Here is a 10,424-nt window from a genome sequence, read left to right on the forward strand (position 1 = left end):
TTCATGTAAATGTTGTAGCAAAAATTAAGGATTAACAAAGGTTGCTAAGAGCTCTAGCTGGATCTATTTTACTGAAGAGATGAGATTAATTTATAAACAGTTCACTGTTTGTATGCAAACATATTGCTACAGAAGCAAATTTTGAAGTTCTGGAAAACTACTTTAAAAATAAATACTCATAAAAAGAAATAATTTATGCAAAGTGTGATACCAATAGTAAAAAAAAATTACACTGGATAACAGAATCATAGTATATGATTTTTCATAAACTATGGAACAGAAAGGGACATTAGAGATAATTTTCTTTCTCCATTTTAGAAAGAAAACTGAGACCCAGAAAGGAAGTGATTGGTCAAATAAGTAATAAGTAGCAGAGGGAACATTTGAATCCAGATCTTCTGCCTATTAAACTAGCAGTTATTCCACTATAATGCAGTACAACATGAAATGTTCAATGTTAAAATGTTAAAAATACATACTGTTAGTCTCCACTTTGGTTCCTCATGTGGCACGGAGGGGATTGCCACCAAGTTCTCAAATACTATTTTGGTTAAGTACAAGTTATCTGCCATGCTGGACCGTTATCAGCTATAGTCTTAGCAGTAAACTATGTTCATTCAGAGGACAAACCTAAATAACAATAGTTAACATTTAAAGAGAACTTATCATATACCAGGCACTGTGCTAAGTGCTTTACAGATATTTCAGTTGATCCTTACAACAACCCTGGAAGATAGGTGATATTATTATCCCAATTTACAGATGAGAAAATTGAGGCAAACAAAGGGTAAGTGATGATCATGCTAGTAAATTCTGAAGCCAGATTTGAAGGAAGGTCTTTTTGACCTCCTGCCCAGCACCCTATCCACTTTACCACTACCTGGCTAGATTTGTTAGAATGAAGTTTAGGATTAATAGAAAATTAGAAAAAAGAATGAAAATGAGAAGATATTCAATGAAATCCAAAATGAATATCTAAAGATATCCAAAATGAAAATACTATCTAATAAAGACAATTCCAATCTAACCTATTCAAATAAACTGTTGATAGCAAGAAACAAAACCAGTAAAAATGTAGAGATAAGCATAGATTATTTCCATTTCAAAGAAAATTTAGAAGACAACATAGCTCTAGTTTCTTTTTTATTTATCTTGTTATCAGAGAGAGGAGGATTAAAGTCTCTTAATTGTATTGCTGTCTTGCCTTCTTGTAATTCAGTTAATTTTTCCTATATGGATTTAGACGCTAATACAATTGGAACACTTAATTTTAGTACTGATATGAGTTTGACAAAAATGGTTTCTTTTGACACAATATAATTTCCTTATCTGTTTTATATTGTGAATGTCAGTTTTTGCTTTATTAGTAGGATTGAAATGCTTTCTTTTATGAATCTGCCTGATAGATAGCAATTTTTATTCCATTAATTTAATCCAGCAATTCATGGCAAATTTTTATTCCATTATTTGTTGGTATATTTTGCTTTTTAGGTGTGTTTTTGGTAAACAACAGAATATGAGGTTTTATTTTTTAATTCAATTTTTCACTCTCATTTTCTTAATTTAATTCATTCACATTTGAAGATATGAGAGATAGGCCCATATTTTCCTCCCTATGTCTATACTATTATTTTTTCTGAATCAGGATTTTTTTGTTCCTTTATCTCTATAAAGACAGAATATATCTTTGTCTCTATAAAGAGAATATATTTTCTCTTCAGTTATTTTTTGCTTAATCTGCTTTGAGGCAACCCTAGTCCTACTAGCTCTATTCTTCTTATCCTCAAATCTTTTTCCTTTTGCTTTCTCTGTCCTTTCTAGTTTGGGAATTTTTCTTAACTTTAATTTGTTTTTAATTCTTCCTTTTATCTAGTTTTCTAATTCTTTATTTCCCTTCTCTCAACTCTTAGTTAAGTAAAATCCTCCTTCCTTTCCTCCTCTTCAATTTTTTGTTTTATTATTTTTTCATTTCTGCATATTTTTCTTAAATGATTCTATCTATCTATCTATCTATCTATCTATCTATCTATCTATCTATCTATCTATCTATTTCTTTACTCTACAAACCTTGCTCTCTTTGCCAGGTAAGATAGAAAGCAGTGAAGGATAGCATATGGTTAAAATACAAGTTCATTATAAAATCTTACTGAGGATAGTGGAAGATAATGAACAGCATCACATAAATCAGTGAGAAGCAGTGAAGGGGAAAACAAGTTTTCAGAAAGCTTTGTTAGCGAAGCAAATAAACAAAATCATCCCAAGGGCATTTAAGGATGAAAGTGGAAGACAATGAATAGATGAAAAATTAAATTTTTAAAAAGATGTCTGTAATACAGTGTTTTTTCATCAGTGTTAGTATTGCTACCACAAAGAACTAAATATGGCTTCCAAGTTAAAGAGAGAATTTAATCAAAACATCTTATTTTTGTTTAACATACTTGGGTTATATCAAGCTTTACATTAAATAACTCCTTTATCTTTTACATCTTCTTTTAATCTTATCTTTCCCCAATAATAAAAAAAGTCTGAATCTTGGTAAGTGTAAAATTCCTAGTGTACAGGAGGAAAGATAGAACTTGAAGGCTTCAAGTTTAAAACCAAACGGCAAAATCACTGGATGAAGGTAATGTCTACAAATATACTTTGGTATTTTTTAGGTGAGACAAATCAAGCACAAGACGCATATTAAAGAGACATCTATGTCTAAAGAGATTTACTAGTATCCTTATGTCAAATTTCAAAGGGAAAACATTTAAAAAATTAACATCTATGTAGCATCTCATTAGATACTTTCAGAACTATAAAATGAATTATAATTGATTTGGAAATCATCCTAACAGAAATCTGAACAATATTAATGAAATACAAGACCCAATATCCTAAGGAATTTAGAGAGATTTAATATTTTCTCAAGAGTAGAAGGAAGATACATAAGCATTCTTAAAGCACAGGATAAACATGTCAACAATCTATAGAAATTCTTCTCAAACAAAGAAGACATTGCTTCACTGAGCAACAATAAAGGCTGACAACAGCTTTTTCCAGTGGATTTGTCAATTGTTTATCTCTGGGTTGGATCTCTGGATGGAATCCCTGAAATAACTAAAAACCAAAAGAGAAATCAAAAGGTTTTTAATGAATGAATTCAGATAGCCATATGTTCAATCAGGAAGCATGGAACAAATGACTGAGTCATGAAATTTGTTAAGGAAACAAGGCATTTCAGGATCAGGACATTACTGTTAGAAATTACATCAGGTTTGTCCCTAAGTAATCAAGACTTAGTCATCAAGGCAGATTAAGCCAGGAAATAAGAGAAACTCTGCCACATCTCACTGAAATTTTCAAAACTTTAATAATCTAACAAAATTTAACATGGTTCCAAGAATTTTACTAATAAAGACAATGATATTAATGATTAACATTTATATAAGGCCTACTTGTGCCAGGAAATTTATAATATTATCTCATTTGAGATTCATAAAACCCTGAGAGATATGGGATATTATGATCCTCATTTTACAAAATGAGGATTAACTGATAGTTCAAATGTTTCATTATATTAACATGCAATACTAAGTAATCTAGAGGAAGATTCTCTAGCACATTGTATGGATCTCTAGTAGAATTCTAATGGAGGACATAGCCCTATTGTTATAATCATTTTCCCAACCTCATTCTAGACTATTGCCACTTTTCATTGAATATTTTTTCTCAATTTAAAAAATTAAACAAATGATATAGCCTTTCATTTTCTATATTTTTATTATTTTACCCATTATTCTTGGCAGCATTTAAATTATTTTAAGCATTTTTTCCAACAATCTTCTCTAAACTTTATTAAATTGTTATTTATTACAGTAATTTATATAGTGCATATGTATTTGTATAGTACACATATACATCATATGTCCATTATGGCATAACACACAAGCATATCATATGTGTATATTACATATGTACACATGCAGCCTCTCCATGATTATTTTATCCTTGGACATATATGCTGGTGGTCAAATGTGCTAGAAATGGTGAGGATTTCCTAATGCTTCTGTTCTTTTTTATGGGAGGTAGCTGGAGTTTGAATGTTTTCCCCAATTCTTGACATAATTTAGTTGAATTGCATGTATTTAAAATTGTCTAAGAAATACATCTTTAAGACTTGTCATATTCTACCTCTCTTTGTAGAAATATCCTTGAATTGATAGGTAAATTGTTTTATTGAACTATGTTCTTCCTGTTTCTATTACTATTTTTTTGTGGACGATTCATATCTACCAACCAAAATATAGTTCCTATATTTCTTTGATGTGTGCCTTTTATCTTATGTTTCTAACTCTAACAGCTTATGTTCCAAGGGTTGTATTTGTCATACTTTTTCTATTTTTCTTTCTATACAATCATATTAGGTACTTAGGAATATAATTCCTTATGTACAATTGATCCATTTAAATCTTGTTCTGAGAGAGACACTGTCAAAAAAAATGAGGGAATCTGTGTATTTTAAAGGAGGTAAGGGAAATACTTTGAAAAGCAAAAACATTTTTGAAGAGCTGAACTATAGAATTAAACACCAAGTCAGAACTAATCCATTTAGAATTTACCCATACTTAGCATAATGCCTGGCCAATAGTAGGTGCTTAATAAGTTATTTATTGACTTACTGACCCCTGTCCAAAATTTTATTCTTTAATATTGTAAATTTTTTATTTAGCTTTTAATTTACACTACTTGAAATTCCACCAGTTAAAAAGTGACTTTTTTTTTTTTTTTTTTGGAAAATTCAAAGAACTCAAGGAAGGCCAAGAAGATATTAAGTTCACATTTCATTAAGAATTATTTCCTTCTAATGTCTAGCTAAACTAGCTTCACTGAAGGAATGGAAGCTTTGATTAGGAACGGTCTGGAGAGCAGAAGTAATTCTTCCAGGTGTACTTGTTTTTTTTGAAAGGGGGAAATTGAATAGAGCAATCTGAATATTCTGGGAACTTTGGAAGAAAGCCAGTATAAGATAGGAGAGAGATGTAGAAAAGGAAATGAGTAGTTGTTAAAGATAAGTTTCAACTATTTCAAGGCTGCCTAAAGAGGACTATAAATGTCTTCAGAGAAGTGCAGAGACCTCCATCCTCCATTTTTATGCAAAAACATGACCTTTTTCTCCATGATGCAGAACTTAGGTTAATGTTATTATGAAGTAGTCCAGAAACATTATAAATTAAATAGGTTTTTGTGGAATGACCAAAACATTAATCACCATTTATAATGTGTTTCTATGAAAAACGTGTTCCAAATTTCAAATAACCAATTTAGAAATGATTTTAGTTTGGAAATTCCATACACAATGGGTAATTTGCAAATATGACTGAATCTATCAGCGATTACAAATCTTTGGTGGAATTGAAAAGCTAAAGATGGACCCAAATTTTCCCAAGAGAATGAATAATCTGAGGGGAATATACTTATGCCTTTGCAAATTTTTGTTAGCTACCATAGTGTGCCATATTTCTAGTTTCAACTCCAATGTATGAATCTTCTATATTATCTGTGAATTGTTTCTCTTGCAAGATGACATCATCTATACTTTTGATTCTGGCATGTTTGAATAATTACTCATGACCTCTTTTTGTATTGCCTTTTCAAACATATCACTGTTCTTCCTATTAATACCTGAAGTGTTTATATGAAGAATAGAGGCTATTTGGTTCCACTGAAATGAGCCATTGACTGAATACACTTGAGAATTTGCATCACAGATTTCCCATAGCACATGACTTTTTTCTGTGTATTTTTTTTTTTTGTTTTAATTTTTTGAAGTGAATGAGAAAACATGATGTCTGAAGTCGTGCATTGACCAAGAATGGAACTAGACAACTTTAAATCAATCACTAAAAGAGATTTTTGTAGGATTTAATGTTGAAAGGAACAGTCATAGTTATAAATGGGAATAAATTTGGAATGAGAATGGGGAAAGAATAAAGGAATACTCAGAACCAATTTTAACCATGAGTTAAAAGGGGTCTTTGAAGTAATTTATTTTACAATTATGGAAACTTAGTTCTAGAAGTTAAATGGTTTGCTCAGTCCCATCTATGTAATAATAATTAGAATACCTTACTGTTATATGGTATCTCATTTGCTTTTCACAACAATCTTGTGCTGTTATTATCCTCTTTTTACAGATATGGAGATTGAGGCTAAAAGTGATTAAATAACCAACTCAGGATCACAAAGTTAAGTAAATTGATGATTAAGGCAAGATTTGAATTCACTTATTCCTGACTCCACATTCAGTAATTAGCCATTCTAACGACTTAGATGCTTCTAGTAAGATAATTAAGATGGTAAATGGCAAAATTGGAATGCAGGCCTGTGTAATGTCCAGACTACAACAAAGATAGAGAGCTTTATAATTCCACTAGAAGGTGACTGTTGGATTAGGGAAAAAAAAGGCAGTAGACAGATCACTGATTCAGAGTCAAAAAGAACTAGGTTTGAATATCATCTGTGGAAATATAGGACTATTTCCATACACTCCATTACTTACCACTACAGAGGTTTCTATACATGGTTGCATAGGTAGTTTTTAGAAATAACTAGTCTCCCTGTCTTTTTTACTTTTGACCTCTAATCTCCACCCTGAGGCTGGAAATCATTGAAACACTTTTATAGTCTCCCACTTAAGTGATGAGGATAATAATACTTAATATCTATAGGAAAAAATTTTAAATTAACTTAATGTAATTGAAGATCATTGGGTGAAAATCAGTTTGTAAATCAAAGCAGAAAAAAGCCACATTTCCTATTTTAAGACCTTCTGATGGAGAACTACAATCTCACGTGGAAAAAACCAGATGCAATTAAAGAGGCCATGTATTACATGTAAACTTGACCCTAAATTGGCCCTAACTTCTTATTTTTATGTGTAACTCAGGTGACAGAATGATAACTTTTAATATTCTCCAAAAGAAATATTTTATGATGAATAGTTTTGTTTTGTTTTTTTCATTCAGGCTATAATCCTGACAGGATCAGTTCAGGATTTAAAAAGGACCTTATAATATAAATATCTGAGTTAAATGGGAGGAAAAAAACCTCAACAACTAAACATGGACTAATCTCTTGGATTGCTTTTGGGTTGTTACTTGGATAAGATAGGAGAACAATCATAATAAACAGTTGAGGAAACTAAAGTAAAGAGAAATGAGAAATAGGTACATTAAGGGGGAAAATGTTACATGTCAAATTAAAATATCTACTTAAATTTGGAAATTTCTAAATGATTCCTAAATAATTTTCTTTATCTAGACAGGAACTAGCCCTTATTCTTCCCCTTATAATGTTCTGAGGCAGAACAAAGAAGTAGAAGGAACCATAGAAATCATTTAGTTGAATCTCTTCATTTTATAGATGAGAAAACAGATACAAATGGTCAGTTGCTTAGGATTATTGGGAGAATTAGGCCTTCTAAGTCTTCTCTCTTGGTGACTTCATCTCGACTCTTACCTGTTTATCCTCTCTGTGAAGATTATATCCAACAAATCTATCTCTTGCCCTGGTTTTTTTTTTTTTTAATTTTTTTTTTTTATTTTTTATGAATTCTAATCCTACATCACCAGCTGCCTACTAGATAATTTGAACTGGATATCTGGTGGTAGTGTTCAGTCATTCAGTTGTGTCCAGTTCTTTATGATCCCATGGACCATAGCTTTGCATGCCTTTCTATCCTCCACTATCTCTTGAAGTCTGTCCCAGTTCATCCATCATTTTATCCATTGTCATCTTGAATTAATTTCTTTAGATATTGACTAATTTGAGCTGATTATCTGGTATGCTTCTCAGACATGGCCAAAAGAGAACTCATTTTCTTTCCCACCAGCACAGCCTTCTCATGAACTTTCTTTTACTACAATGAAGGGCAACACCATTCTTCCAATTGCTCTGGTTTACAATTTCAGTGTTCTCCTCAACTCCTTACTCTTGTTCATCCCATACATTCAATCAATTACCAATTACTGTCATTTCTAACTCTATAACATCTCTCATACATATATTTCCTTCTTTTTATTCACATATTTAACTACCTAATTCAGGATCCCATGATCTCTCACCTGGAATAGTCTCCTAACTGCTTTCCCTGTTTCAAGTCTCTTCCCCTCTACCAATTCATCCTCTACACAGAAGCCCAGATAACTTTCCTGAAGCACAGATCTGATCATGTTACTCCTTACTCATTACACATCTATTACTTTTAGAAAAAATCAGAAACCTTTCTGTTTTCACATTAATAACCTGACTCTGACTTAACTTTCCAGCCTTATTACATATGACTCCTCTTAACACATATTAGTCTAGTCACAATCCTTATCCATGATATTCAATCTTCTCTCTCTTTGTCCATGCCTAGAATGCATTCCCTAAACACTTAAGCCTTTTAGAATTTCTATTTTCCTTTAAGACTGAGTTCAAGTACCATCTTTTATATTAGTTCTTTCCTGATCTCTCCAGCTGCTGGTGTCTTCCCTCCTCCCTTCCCTGCTTCCCTAGGTATCTATTTTTTTTTTTTTTTTGTATATATCTATATGTGAAAATTTAGGATACAGATCATTCATCTAGATTTAGAAGGGACACATATTGCCTCTCCTGATAGAATGCAGGTTCCTTAAGCAGAGGGACAATTTTATTTTTTCTTTCAATCTTTCAATATTTAAAATAATATCTGTAATGTAATAAATAGTTACTTAATCTCTATTCAACGATTGATTCTGACAACAAATTTAGTGTTTTCTCCTTTATATTTATATTTCTTTCTTTTAGGAGCCTGACATCAAATTTTAGCCTTGTCTTTTCATAATCTTAGAAGATTAATTGATGCTCCCCAGTCTCAGTTATCTCAACATAAGCTGCCGCATGCGTAAGTGCATGTGCACACACACATACACACACACAAAGATGTTGAATTAGATAAAGAGTTCTTAGCCTGAGGTCTAAGAACTATATATAAATGTATGTATTTATATATAGTAACTATCTCAATATAATGAGTTTCTTTTGTAATCCTGTGTGTTTTGTTTTATGCACTTAAAACATTATTCTGAGAAGGGGTCCTTATGGTTCAGTAAACAGCCAAAGGAGTCTAGGACACACAAAAAAGGTAAGGAACTTTTGGATTAGATATTTTTAAAGTACATTTCGGGTCTGAAATGCTAAAACACCCATGATAAAGTCCTTTCCATGGATCTATTGATTTAAAATTAATTTTTTTTATTCCAACATTAAAACCTTTTCTTCAGATGAAAAATCCCAACTAAAATGAATAGATTAGGAAGTAAGAGACTGAAGTCATTGATTAGTAGCATCATTGGCTAATAGGAAGCTTACTGGACTAGATATCAACAATCTTAGTGTGTGGTTCAGGTTTTGTTAAGTAACTAATTACGGGATCTAAAGAAAGTCACTTCCTTGGCTTTAGGAAGTTTTCCTATCTATGAAGTCCAGAAACAGGACTGACTAGAGATTGTTTTTCTAGCTCTAACACTGTGATTATGTACCAAACCACTATCAAACTGTAAATCAATAAACATTTCATAAATTCCTCTGATGTACCAGGCTCTGTGGTAGGCTCAAACAATCTTAAACCTAGCTTAAAAAGATCAAAGCCTCCAGGGCCATAATCAGTAGTCCTGACCTATATCTTGCTACTATACTCTGATGATGCTGGAGAAGAAAGTAAAGTTGATGACTTTGCACATTTCTACCTCTAATTTAATTCACTTGCAAGTCAAGACATCACCTTCCTAATGTCATCAGTCTTCTTTGAAATGAAGGATGAAAAGCAAAGCTGATCAGACATCTAAATTAAATCCAACTTCAAATGATTGAATTCCCCAAGAGCAGGGAAACTACCAGGTTACCTAAGGAAAGGTGAACTGGATTATATTTCTAGTCTGATGAAATAGGGAGACTTATTTAAAAAAAAGACAAAAGTCAAAATTATCCCTGAACTTGGGAGCTTATATTATGTTGGGAAATATATATAAGTATATATAAAACAAGTATAGATATAATATATATAAAACATTGTACTTTCCCTATGTCCTATGAGTTAAAGAATCTGTGTCTGAATTCCAGCTCTTCCATGTAGTACTTGAGTGACTATACAAAATTCATTTGTCCTTTTTGGGCCTCAATTTCCTAATCTGTGAAATAAGGTATTAGACAAGATGATCTCTAATGTCATTTCTAAGTCCTAAGTTGCCAAAAGCAGAATTAAATTGTTGTTTAGTTGCTTCAGCTATGTCTGACTTTTCTTGATCCCATTTGGGGATCTTGGCAGAGATATTAGAGTCATTGGTCATTTCCTTCTCCATATCATTTTACAGAAGAGGAAACTGAGGCAAAGTGGATTAAGTGACTTGCTCAGGATT

Source organism: Antechinus flavipes, chromosome 1 (assembly GCF_016432865.1).
Source record: "Antechinus flavipes isolate AdamAnt ecotype Samford, QLD, Australia chromosome 1, AdamAnt_v2, whole genome shotgun sequence".
Taxonomy (NCBI): Eukaryota; Metazoa; Chordata; class Mammalia; order Dasyuromorphia; family Dasyuridae; genus Antechinus; species Antechinus flavipes.